Raw genomic sequence first — 12,856 nt, 5'->3', positions numbered from 1 at the left:
TTTTGAGATTTTGTTCTGATGTTTTAAATTGTAAACTTCCAGTCAAGAGAAACTGACTGACCAAATGCATGCAGTGCTCTCTCCCTTAGCTTAAAGGCACATTAAGATGATAGAAGAAATATAAAAATACGAAACAGCAAAGCAGGAAAACTGATAAGCTAAAAGTATTTAGGAATTTTGGGAAGATATATAAATGGGATCAAATTGACAATAAAATCCAACAGAGCTGCAGAAACCATTAATAATACAAGAAAAGAACAGACTAGAATAGAACCCAGGTATTAACCCCAAGATCAGAGGCAGAAAAGGTTTTGAGTGTGAGCAGGTTTGTGAGCAGCTAACTGGGAAATGTAAGACAAGGACAATGCAATAAGCACAGTTGTCCCTCAGTCTGGAGGCACCAGGCTCCAGTGTTTGCTTCAAGCTAGAACCACATGAATGACTCTCTTAAAGTGAGCGTCCTCCGTATGCTGGGTTGTGGGGCTGGACTAAGAAGGGGCGTAGGGCCCAGCAGGAAGCTCTGCTGCCCATAAACCTACCTCCTGTACAACCAGAAGGAAAGGGGGCTTTGCCTCATGTTTCCTCTCCAGGTGAAAAAGCTTATTTTCGTTCGAAGAGAAGCTGCAGATAGTTCCTTTTTGTCATTGTTAGGAAAACATGTTATAAAGTTAAAACATTTTTTAAAATTAAAGGTTAACCATAAGTAGCATAGAAATAAAAGGTCAAAGTTTAGAATGAGCGAATAAACAAGAAAGTGTAATCAATTTTGCAAAAACCAGGAATTTTAAAAGAGAAATATTAAAAATGATAAATAGAAAAATAAGTCTAAGCATATCTATTCTCCCACTATCTATGAGAATGGATTAATTTTCTGTAATAAAAAAGTATTAAATGAAATGAACAAATTGACATTTAATTTTTATATTGGTGATTTGGCTGTTTTTCACCTTTCCCATTAAAAAATTGTTTTGCCTTTATGTATATATTTGTAATTTATAGGTGCCCTTTAAATGCTATAAATATGACTGAACTCTTTTCTACTAATTCCTAGCTCTTTAAAACCTTTGGAGTTAGATCGTGATGGTGTGAACTAAGCACACCTATCTCACCCCCTCCCCATCCTTCCTGTCAAATCCATTACAATAAAAGACAAAGTATTACAAAGAGAATAAGCCACTAAAAGATGGGGGAAAACCGAGAGAGTGTGTCTTCCATAGTTGAAACATTGTGAGAAATTACTGGAAAATAGAAAACAGATGGAATCAGATTATCAAAGAAACAATAGAGGAAGGGGTGAAACAAAGCTTCACACGGATGCAGCTGGAAACTGCTTCAAAGGCGAAAGGAACTCCAACCACATTGAAAACATATAAAGACCCAGCTGGGGCCTCTGTGTAATCATCAGGGTAATTAATTATAGGAAATTGAGATCATGAGGTGCCTTGCCTGTCCCTTGCTTGTAGAAAACTTCCATCAGCAGACAAAGTAATTCATGACATGAAAGAAATAGCAAATAAGACCACATGAAATTCAAAGTTTCTTTAAGACAAAGACAGTAAGGATTAAAGTTTTTAAAGAGCTAGAAACCAGGAGAAAATATCTAGAAACCAGGGAAAGATAATTGTTCATATGTATAGTATATAAAGAATAGTTACAAATAAAAAAATACAAAGGCAAAGTAATTTTTAATGGGAAAAATATGAGAACAGGTGATTTAACAATGCAAAAATTAAAAACTCAATTCATTCAATCATTTAACGCAACCCCATATATGTGTGTGTGCAAGAAAGAAAGAAAGACGGGTACTAGGGATACACTGATAAGCACAATCAGGTCAACAGGCGAGGAGAGGAAGCCATTAAAAAACCACACAATGAAATGTGGAGTTGCAACTGTGACAATTGCTACAAAAAGATAGTCAATCTTATTGTTAAAGAAAATGAAAATTTAAACAATAATGACATCAGGTTTTGCCCATCAAGCAATAATTACACATTTGTACACATTACTATTGGGTTTGGCAGGCCAGGATGTGGGGAAATTTTAACTTCCTAGTGCCACTATTGAGACTATAACTCAGTACAGATATTTTGGAAAGCAAACTTGGCAATAGACGTAAAAAATTTTCACTATACGTATGACAAACCTAGCAAACTTCAAACTGGAAAAATAGAAAGAACACCACACCAAGGCACATTATGATCAAATTGTTGGAAACTAAACATAAAGAGGAATTCTTGATAGCAGGTAAGAGAAAAACACCACATTACATTAAAAAAAACAACCAACACTTTGAATTATGGCTAACTTCTCACCAAAACTATGGAAGCCAAAAGCAAATGGAACAATAACTTTAAAATGGTAAATAAACAATTGTCAACCCAGAATTCTACATACAGCAAAAGTATTCTTTAAGGATGAGGGTGAAATAAAGGCAGTTTTAGGTAAAGTATATCTAAAAGAATTCATAGCCAGGAATCCTGTGTTAGAAGAAATGCTAAGGGAGCTTCCATAGACCAAAGAAAAATAACAGTAGGCAGAAACTCCAACCATCAGGTAGGGATGAAGAGTATTGGAAATGGTAAATATGTGGGCAAATATAAAAGATTATTTTCTCTTAATTTGAAAATAATGCATATAACTGTTTAATGCAAAATTCATAACTGGTTTTGTGGGTTTATACTTAATGTAGATGTAATACAAATAACAATCATCGCATAGAGAATGGGAAATTCAATGGAAAAATTACAGATACTTATGAAGCACTGGGAAAAAAATCTTAAAATTCATTAGCAATTAGGAAATTGCAACTTCAAATAAGAATGAGATTTTTTTGCTAATCAGATTTGAATAATTAAAAAGATTCGATCTGTCTAGAGTTGGCAACGTATTAGCAATAGAACTCTTATAGGCATAGGTGGTGGGATTATAAATGGGCACAGCTTCCTAGAGGACAGTGCCAATCAGCATACAAAATTGATGTAACTTTGACCCAGCAATTCTATTTCTAGAAATAAAAAAATTATTATTGATAGTGAGCCAGGATTTATATCAAAATTTATTCTTCTCAGGGCAGTGTTATTAATTGAAGACAATCTAAAATAGAAAAAAGTTAAATAAATATTGGTAGAATCCATATTTTGCCATGCTCTGCAATGATTTACAAAGAGTGACTGATAAGTCAGGATGTACCGACATGGAAGAATATTCATACTATGTCACTAAGAAAAAAGGGGTTAGAAAGGGTATTTATTATTTATTTGTTACAAATGTACTTGAGAAATATAAACATTTGCAAGGACAGTTTCAAATATTCCTAACTAGTTAAATAATTAAGAAGTGTGGAGCTGGATGGGGACCGGGTGGGTTTTTAATTTTTACTCTATACCCTTTTGTCATTTGAATTGAAAAATTGCTGTACACTGCTTATGTATGCTTTTAAGACAATTTAAAAGTTACATAAATTGTCTCCTTTAAGGAAAGCATAAGACAGAAGGCAGAGAATTGAATTAAGTATCATTACAGGAGGGAATTTAAGATACTCAACTATTTCTCAGTAGAAATAAATTATAGGTTGTCATTCTCTCTCTCAATATATTTCACATCCCTGTAGACTCCACCACCTCTTGATGTATTTAAGATGAATCATTTTAAGACCATTAAAGACAAGAGTAAAAAACATCTATTTTCTATAAACTTCATACATGAGTGTTAACTTCTTGAAGAAGAATACTCTGGCTGTTAGTTCTGCCTAAATTTCAGTAAATTTGTAAGTAGGTTTTTAAATATATGTAACAAAAACCACATTTGAACCACATTTATCATGATCTTTCTTTATTTGAGGTATCTGTTACATCTCTGGCTTTTTTACTGGTGAAGGGTTTATTACCGGGACTGTGGTTTTCAGACCAGGAAACTCTGGGCAATGTCTCCACCAAGTTAAAAATCAAAGTTAAAATGCAGTACTAAAAATGTCTGTAGAGTTTACTTTATTAACTTCTTGCTGTGCTTTCATTGTCTTTTCCTTATTCAGAATTTTGGTTTCTTGATTTAATCTAACTGACATTTAATCTATGTAACTATTTGAGTCAAATCCTTCTGGAGATAGGAGCGTAGCTGTACGATTACCATCTATGTACTCTGTCACATTTCAACAGTGAGCTGAAAGAGCTGAAAGTGTGAATGGATTTCCCAGTAACACACCTGACCTTGTAAACAGTGACGGCTCCTCCTCCCCATCACATTATTGTAGGAAACCTTTATTACCTGAGTCCCCAGCCTCCAGCAAGAGACTGGCAAAATTCAAGATTTTCACAACAGTTGGTAGGGGACTAGAGAAACAGGCCATCTTATACATTGCTGATGGGAATGTAAAATTACATAATCCCATAGAAATCAGTTTAGCAATATCTATATAAAAGCATGTATCTTTGACCCAGCAATCTCATTTCTGGGAATTTATTCAACTGATGCGCCTGGATATAGACAGCAAGAAATATTTACAAGGTCATTGATTTGGGCATTGTCTATAGTAGCACAATACTGGAAAAAATCCAGGAGTGCATTAACAGGGGGCTGCTTAAACAAACCATGATATAAGTGTCCAAAACTACTACGAAAATGAGGTAGCTCCCTGTACTAATTTGGAAAGATCTCCCAAATACATTATGAAATGGAAAACTTCAGATACAAAATAGCATTTTATATGCTTGAAATGGGCACAGAAATAATATGTATTCATGTTTACTATATCTTCATAAAGAAACACTGAAACTTTTCACAAGAAATGAATAAAAGTGGTTATTTATCAAGGGTGAGAGACAAAGTCAGGATGAAATCAGGACTTACCAATATATCTTTTCATCTTGTTTTATTTATATATTATTTTATTTTAAAAAGTTTGGTCTCTTTAAAACAAAATATAAATAAAATATTTAAATTCTCTCTTGACACCACATACTCCTCAAGCTCTCTCTGTCCCTGTTTAATACAAAATTTCCTAAAAGAATTATCTCCATGTACTGTCTCCACTTACCTACCATTCACTCTTGAACCTATCTGAATCTGTCTTGCTGCCTCCCCACCAGTCAAAAACTACTCTTGCTGAGGTCATTAATGACATCCATTTTGCCAATCCCATGTAACGCTTTTTTTTCTAGCCTTATCTTGCTAGATAAATCTGAATCATTCCACACTATTGACTATTCTCTTGCTAGGTCTGTGACACCATAGCACGCATTTACCTCTTCCTTCTCTCATCACTCCTGTGTTTCCACTTCCACCTGAGCTCTAACTGTTGGTTCTCTTCACACTGTGGTCCTAGGCTCTCTGGACTTGGTCATGAGTCATCTTTCATTCTCCTACTAGAAATTCTCCTCAAGTTCCTTAACTCTAAATATCATATTTATGTGGCAATCCTATAATTTTATCTTAACTTAAACCACCCACTCAGCTCTACATTCACATATTCACAACTTTACGTATATACTTGGATATCACAAAATTAACCTGGACAAAAGGGAACTAATTCCCACTACCCTCACCACCCAAATGCTTATTTTTTCCCAGTTGCCTCTATTTCAATAAATAAAATCACTATCTGCTCAGTTGTTTAAGTAGAAACCTAGGATATAATACACTATCCTTTAACTCCTTATCCAATGTATACCTAAATCTAGTTAATTATGCTTAGATTATGACTATGATTATTGATATATAGATATGCATGTGTATGTTTATATACCTCCATATCTTATCTATATCTGTCTGTCCATTTATCTATCTATCTACATATCTATCAAGAAGTTAAAGGAATTGTCTCACATCACTGTAAGGGCTGACAAGGCAGAAATCTGTAGGCAGGCTGGCAGGCTGGAAACTCAGCAGAATTTCTGTATTACAGTCTGGAAGCAGAATTTCTTCTCTAGGAAACTTCGTTTTTTCTCTTATGGTCTTCACCTGAATGGATGAGACCCATTCATCCGTTGGGTAATGGAGAGTAATCTCTTTACTTAATGTCAGCTGATTGTAAATCTAATCACATCTATCAAATTCATCCCCAGCAACATCTAGACTAGTGTTTGCCCAAACAACTGCCCATGATAGCCTGTCCAAGTCGACACATAAGACTATCAAAACACATAGTTTTCTAAGTGGTTTCTCATTTCCACTTTTGCCTCATTTCTCAGTCTGATTCTTTTAATAGCGTCTCTTCCATAATCAAACTATTTCCATTGTTTCTCATCACACTTGAGATAAAATCCAAACACTTTGCATACAGGTTCAACCTCCACTCAGAGTTTTCTCCTCCGCATTCACTATGCTCCAGCCACCTAGAGTACTGGCCTCCTTTCTGTTCATCCAACATGCCAAACTCTTTCCTATACTATGGCCTTTGCATATGCTTTTCAAATGTTTAATATATGTTTGTCAATAAGTGAATAATACAGTGTTAAAAATTATTGGAAAGGTTATGAAAAATTGTTAAATTCCAAATTCTATTACTTATTTGCAAAAATACTTCAGCTATTTTAATGCTGAGCATTATAATGTGAAGCATCATACACAACTTATGATTCCTCTCATATTTAAGATTATTGATTATCTCCCTTCCTAGAAAGCAGGTGTTTATTTTCACTCACTAGCAAATAAGTACTTTCTTAAAGACCAAGAGAAACAAGGTGGGCTTTGGTGATGACAGTGAACATAGACACAGAGATATTAAAACCATCAACTACTCAACAACTACCCTGTAAACTGAATAGAGTAAACAAGGAGAAATGGATTTCTTTTAAAAACACATAAATTAAATAATTCTGGCTGAAATTACCTGATAGAGGATTAGTAGACCTCACATATGTGGATCATCCAGACTCACTTCCTAGTTCTGGATTCATAAGGATTTAATCTGACTCCATCATTTGCTGGGAACTCCAATGATGTTAGAGTGAGATCACATTTTTGAAATACTAACCAATGCTTTTCCTTCCCCAGGAATTCCCTATTTTCCCTTTCTCCCATTTAAGTAGATAGCTCATTTTCTGCCTGTTGCCTTAAAGAAGGAAGGTGACAAGACATCCAGTTTATTCAACATATGCTTATTGAGAACCTATTGTATTTCAGGCACTTTTCTCATCACCGAGGACAGAAGAGTAACAAGACAAATTCCCTGCTCACACAGAGCAGGACAGCAAATTCAGAGAATTAGCCTTCTCTCTTTACCACTCACCATCACTCTCTGCTCTGTTAGCATGCTTTGTTTTCCTTACGTTATGTATCATCACCTGGTATATTTACCTATTCGAGTGTTTTCTGTCTATTCCTATTCTCTAAGATCAGGACTTTATCTGTTTTATTTCTATATTCCTAGAAACTAGAAGTATTATGAAGCAAACAAAGCAGAGAAAGGGGTTGGACAGAGGCCATTGGGGTGACTAGTATGCCATTTTAGAGACAGTGAATAAGGGAACACCTCTCTGAAGTGTTATTTGATCTGACACCTTGTTGCCTGCAGCCGTAAAGGGCAAGGAGGCTACTTGGTTGTTTAAGCAATCAAAGTTTATCGATAAAGGGAAACAGAACAAGGATCAGGGATAAAGAGGACAACAAATCGGTATTTACAACATCCACAACACAATCAGCTGGGGAAGTCCCAATAGTTTGTATGGGGGGTGGGAGTGCCGATTGTCCAGGTCTGAGGCAAAGCGTCCTTTCCTCAGTGAGACTCCCAATTATTCTATGCCTGTGACTCCCTTTTATCCTAAGGTTTCTCTGGGTTCTGACTCAGGGTTTTAGATATTTGGATATTTTGAGTTATTTCTTCTTGTTCCCATGGATGGGGTGTTTTTATCTGTTTTGTTCCCACGGATGGGATGTTTCTAAAGTCCTGTCAGGTGCCCATCGGAGTGGCCAGCCCAGACAAGGAACATGACACAGGATGTATTTTTTGTAACTTCTGCCTTAGAGTCAAGGCCAAAGTGGCCATTTTTGACACATTCGTTTGTGTGGGGCCCAGGCCCAGTGTCTTTGGAAGGCGGGGGGATCAATGAACTCTGTACACAGCTGAATGAGCTAAAGGGAGTAAGTTCTGAGTTTGTGCCTTTATTCAATAAGTAGTTTTTGATCACTTACTATATCCAACTATTATTTTGGGTGCTTACAAAATATGAATAAAACATAGAAAAATAGCCCTGCGTTGGTGAAACTCACTTTCTGGCATTTTGGGGATTAGGTTTCTAGGTAGTAGAAACAGCACACATTTAGAAAAGTTCCTGAGAAAGAAAGAAGTATGATGGCTCAAAGTACAGCAAGAAAGCCTATGTAGATGGAAGACTAAGCAAGAGGACGAGGTGGGTGGCAGGGAAGGGAACAGAGAGGACTCCATCAGCTGGACCTTGTAGGCCGTGGTAAAATTTTGTACACAGAGAGGATGCCTGGAACTACCTGTACCAGAATCCACTTCTGGATTAGAATCAGTCAATGACAGGCAGATTTGAAGGCAGAAGAGAAAGAGAAGCCACTTTTCTCTGGAGACAGTTGCAGGCTGGTGTGTGGCAAGATGGTGAACTTTAAAAATCAAGCAGGCTGTTAAAATTGGAGGTGATGACCCTCCTTGAGATTACCGTGACTCACACTAGCTTCTATGTGGGCTCCTGTTAGTCATCTACTTCCAGGGGTGACTTTCCTGTCCTTTAACGCCCAAACTATTCCAACAATTCCCTAACCCTATATTTGTATTAAAATCCTTTCTACTTGGAATTTCTAGAGAGGTTGTATTTTCCTGACAAAACCTTGACTCATAGGAGTGTGAACTGTTTGTCCACTGTCCATAAAGAAAGGCCGAGTGAATAGGAACATATGAAAAAACGAGGGTAGCTTTATTGGTGGGAAGATTCAAAAGGTTCTCTGATTATTGCATCTATTTTTCTCAGGAAAAAAATAATAGATCATTGGCTGAGAGTAAGGAAAAGGAAGGTGTAGCGGAGAGTTGAAACGAGATGTGATGAGTAAATTGATTCGAGAAATATATTAGGCCAGGGATTCGAGAAACTTCTTAAGGAAAGTGGTCAAATGTTTAGAGACAATTCAGCATCATTATGTGATTTTCTCCATCTGTCTTAGCTCAGATTTTGTAAGGCAGAGCCCAAGACAGGCACTCAAATTGTAAATGATTTATTGGTGGAGGACTCTAACAAGAAAGGGCATTCAGGAAGCAGGACTGGGCAGGGAAAGAGGCTCAGCAAGGATGTGGTCTCAGAGTCTGGATTCAGCTTGTTCCCATGGTGACCTCTGGTGGGTGAATTTACCACTGACGGCTGGCCTTCTGTGCTCAAAGTCAGTCAGTCATTATCTGGAGGTGCCCTGAGGAGAGTGCATGATTTCCTAAGCAAGACGGGCAAAATGATTCTCCAGAAAAGGAGGCATGATGATTTGCCAATAAAAAGAATGAAGTACTGATACATGTTACAACATGGATAAAGCTTGAAATCACATTAAGTGCAAGAAGTCAGTCATAAAAGGCCACATGTTGCAGGATTCTATTCATATAAAATGTCTGGAATGGGCAAATCTATAAAAATGGAAAATAGAAAGTGGTTGCCAGAGTTATGAGAAGGGGGAAAGGTGAGTGACTGTGAATGGGAGTTTCTTTTGGGGTGATGAAAATGTTCTAAAATTAGATAGTGGTAATCGTTGTACAACTCTGAATATACTAAAAATGACTGAATTGTACACGTTTAAAGTATGTATTTATGGTATGTGAATTATGCCTCAATAAAGCTCTTAATTTAAAAAAAAAGTGGAGTGTGTTATGGGTCCCATGCTATCTATTCATGCAACTTACTTGCGTCCTTTGGATCTGCTCAAGGCTGGTCCCAGATATACCATTGCAGATTTACAATGAATTGCTGCTGGGCTTGTCCAATCTTATGACTCTGACAGTACCTAATTTATGATTGACAGTCCTAGCTGCATGGTCATTTGCCCTCTAGACAGAGACTTTGTCCTCACTGGGGCCCAATTTTAGGCCAGCAGCTGTTTTTTCACTTAGTGAATAATTGTCTGCTGCAAATTCCCTAGCCTTGTTCAGGAACTCTAGTTGTCTGTACTTTAAATTTCCTGTTGGGGCTTGGAAAAGCCTCCATATGGTGTCTTCTACTGAAGATATATTTGGTACCATAAGACATGCTGGATACAGTGCAAGTGTCAGGACTGCTTGTACCAACATCCTAGGTCTGCTGCAATATCCTTTTTTGCTGTAGACCCCACACAAAACCAGAAGCCTTTGCGTCATCTGATAAATGGGCCAAAGCAATTTCACAAATCTGGAATATATTGCTTCCAAAACCCTAGGAGATGTATCATGTGTTCTGTTATTTTCTCAGTGGTAGGAGACACAAGAGGGAATAACTTGTCCTGTACCTTGGAGAGTACATTCCTTAAGACTTGTCTACTTTATCTCTAAAAATTTCACTGATATTAAGGTGCTTGAATCTTTGTAGGATTTACCTTCTACCTTCTAAATGCATGTATCTTATCCAGACTTTCAACATATTTGCCATTTTTTGATTATCCTGTTGGGTTAAGCTAAATTTCCAGTGGGCTATTGTCATCCACCATGATCCATCTGGTTTATGCAGGGGCCAAACCGGTAAATTGATTGGGGATATGATGGAAAACACCACATTGCACTTTTTAAGTCTTTGAAGGTGGCACAAATCTCTGCCATACCTCTCGGGATGCATTATTATTATTTATTTTGATATCCTATCTTAGCCTGAATGAGTAGAATTCAAGGTTTTTTATTTGCATTATCCTGCTATTGTTGATCTTACTCTACAGGTGAAGAAACCAATATGTTGGTTCTACCACTTGCCTAAAATATCCATTCCTATTGTACATTCTAGAACTAGGGAAATGACCACAGTATGTGTTTGTGAACCCCACAGAACTACTGTGAGATGAACTTGGACCAATAGTCTCTTTAATTCCTGATTCCTATTTACTCCTATTCTAATGGGTGTGGCATGATTTATTCTAGGTTCCCAGGACATTAAAATGAACCTTTTATTCTACAGTCTAAGAAAAGTTTGGGTATTCCCTCTCCCTAGTGTATGATTACCTGAGAAAACAGTCATCGGTCCCTTAGAGGAACGGGAAATTACTCAGGTACATAATTGCCCAAGTATTGCAGAGTCCTTCCTCATGGAGACCCAGCCTCTCTCTAGTCCAAAAGGGGTTATAGTGAAATTCTTCAGGGAGAGCGAAGCAAGAGGAAGAAATGCCAATTGGCCTCCCAGAATAATCCTTGAGTGGTATGAAAGTGGGGGGTGGGGGTCATGAGGGCGGGGAGGAGAATACGAGGAATGGAATTCCTACCAAGAGTCAATTCTGTCAGGACAAAAGCAGGGGGGAAAAGGAGGTTTTCTGATTTTAATTTCTAAAAAACTAAAGTCCTTAGGAGAATGTAGAAAAGAGAAGCTCAAGAAGAATGGGGCTTCCATCTAGAGTGAAAATTTTCTGGTCTTAGAGAAGCAGAGATATAAGAGAAGCAAAGAGAGTATTTTAGAAATAGAATGGTTGCCATGATTCCAGTTTTAGCAGGACATTAGTAAGAAAGCCATTGGGCTTCCAGAGGCCTCATGGCTGAGAATAAGGGATGTCTCAGAGGCTAACTGCATGGCTCTTCTACTGGAGACCGAATGAAACAATGAGTGTTTGAGAGACAACTGCATGGCAGGTAACACAATGCCCTCCTCCTCTGCAAGTGTCCTTAGCACACTTGCAAGAACTTAAACCCAAAGTGGAGGGAAATGATAGGTGGAAGAGAAGCCAAAATTGCCTGAAATTAAGTGTTGCTATCTTGTATTTCAAACTGGAAATTAAATTAATTCTGGCTTGAACTGAAATTTAAATTCCCTAACTTTTAATTCTTGACGTAGAATAAAAATTGCAAAAAAGGATCTCCACGGATAATATTCAAAGGATTGTCCATCAGTTGTGCTTCTTGGGGTCTTCTAGTATGCGTCACAAGGCAGAACTCAGAATTGAGAGATATTTTGCCTCTTTCTACCTGTTTGTGAATTAGGGCTGGAACAGGAAAAGCAGCTAAGAGATTGCTTTGATCTCAGTGTGCACGAAGGATGGGAACAAGGGACCTATACAATTGGTAATGGGTGGGTCAAAGATAGACACATGCTGACACTGAGCTGCCAGATTTGGGAATTGAAATAGTTAGGTAAAGCATTTGCTATCTTTTTCACTGTGCCTCTTCTTCACACTATTTCTTAAAAGAACTATTATCTATAAGTGGGCATCTGAGTGAAAAAATGCCATTTTTTACAGACCTGTTTTATAAGTTGTCAATGACATAATGGAAAATTAAAGTAAATTCTCCATATAGTAAGAGCTTCAGTATTGAAACTGGATATTGTATTCTCCTGCAAACAAGCTAAAAATGTTGAAGACGATACATGAAAGCTTATGCCAAAAGGGCAATAACACAATGAACAAATTTCTGCCAGACTGAGTTTAGCAAACAAAAAAGCAATACTTTTTTGATGTTGCCAAGAAACCCGTATGGGAGAGATATGAACTAATTGGTTTATATCAAAGATAATGATCAAACCTACTCCTGTAAATCCTGCATTAGTCAAATATTTTGGTGATTGATAAACAAGCCAAGTTATTATTCTTAAAAAGGAAGTCTATGAATGGTCAGTTGTTTTTGATCTGCATCAAAATACCTGATTTTGCTATTTAATTACTTCAGTCCCTATTTAAATCCAAAAAGAGAACATTATCTGAAGCTGTTATGATCTAATTGCGAAAAGACATTTAGATCAAGTGGAGTTTTGTA

Source organism: Equus quagga, chromosome 7 (genome assembly GCF_021613505.1).
Source record: "Equus quagga isolate Etosha38 chromosome 7, UCLA_HA_Equagga_1.0, whole genome shotgun sequence".
In the NCBI taxonomy this organism is placed as follows: Eukaryota; Metazoa; Chordata; class Mammalia; order Perissodactyla; family Equidae; genus Equus; species Equus quagga.
This window is presented reverse-complemented; position numbering follows the sequence as displayed.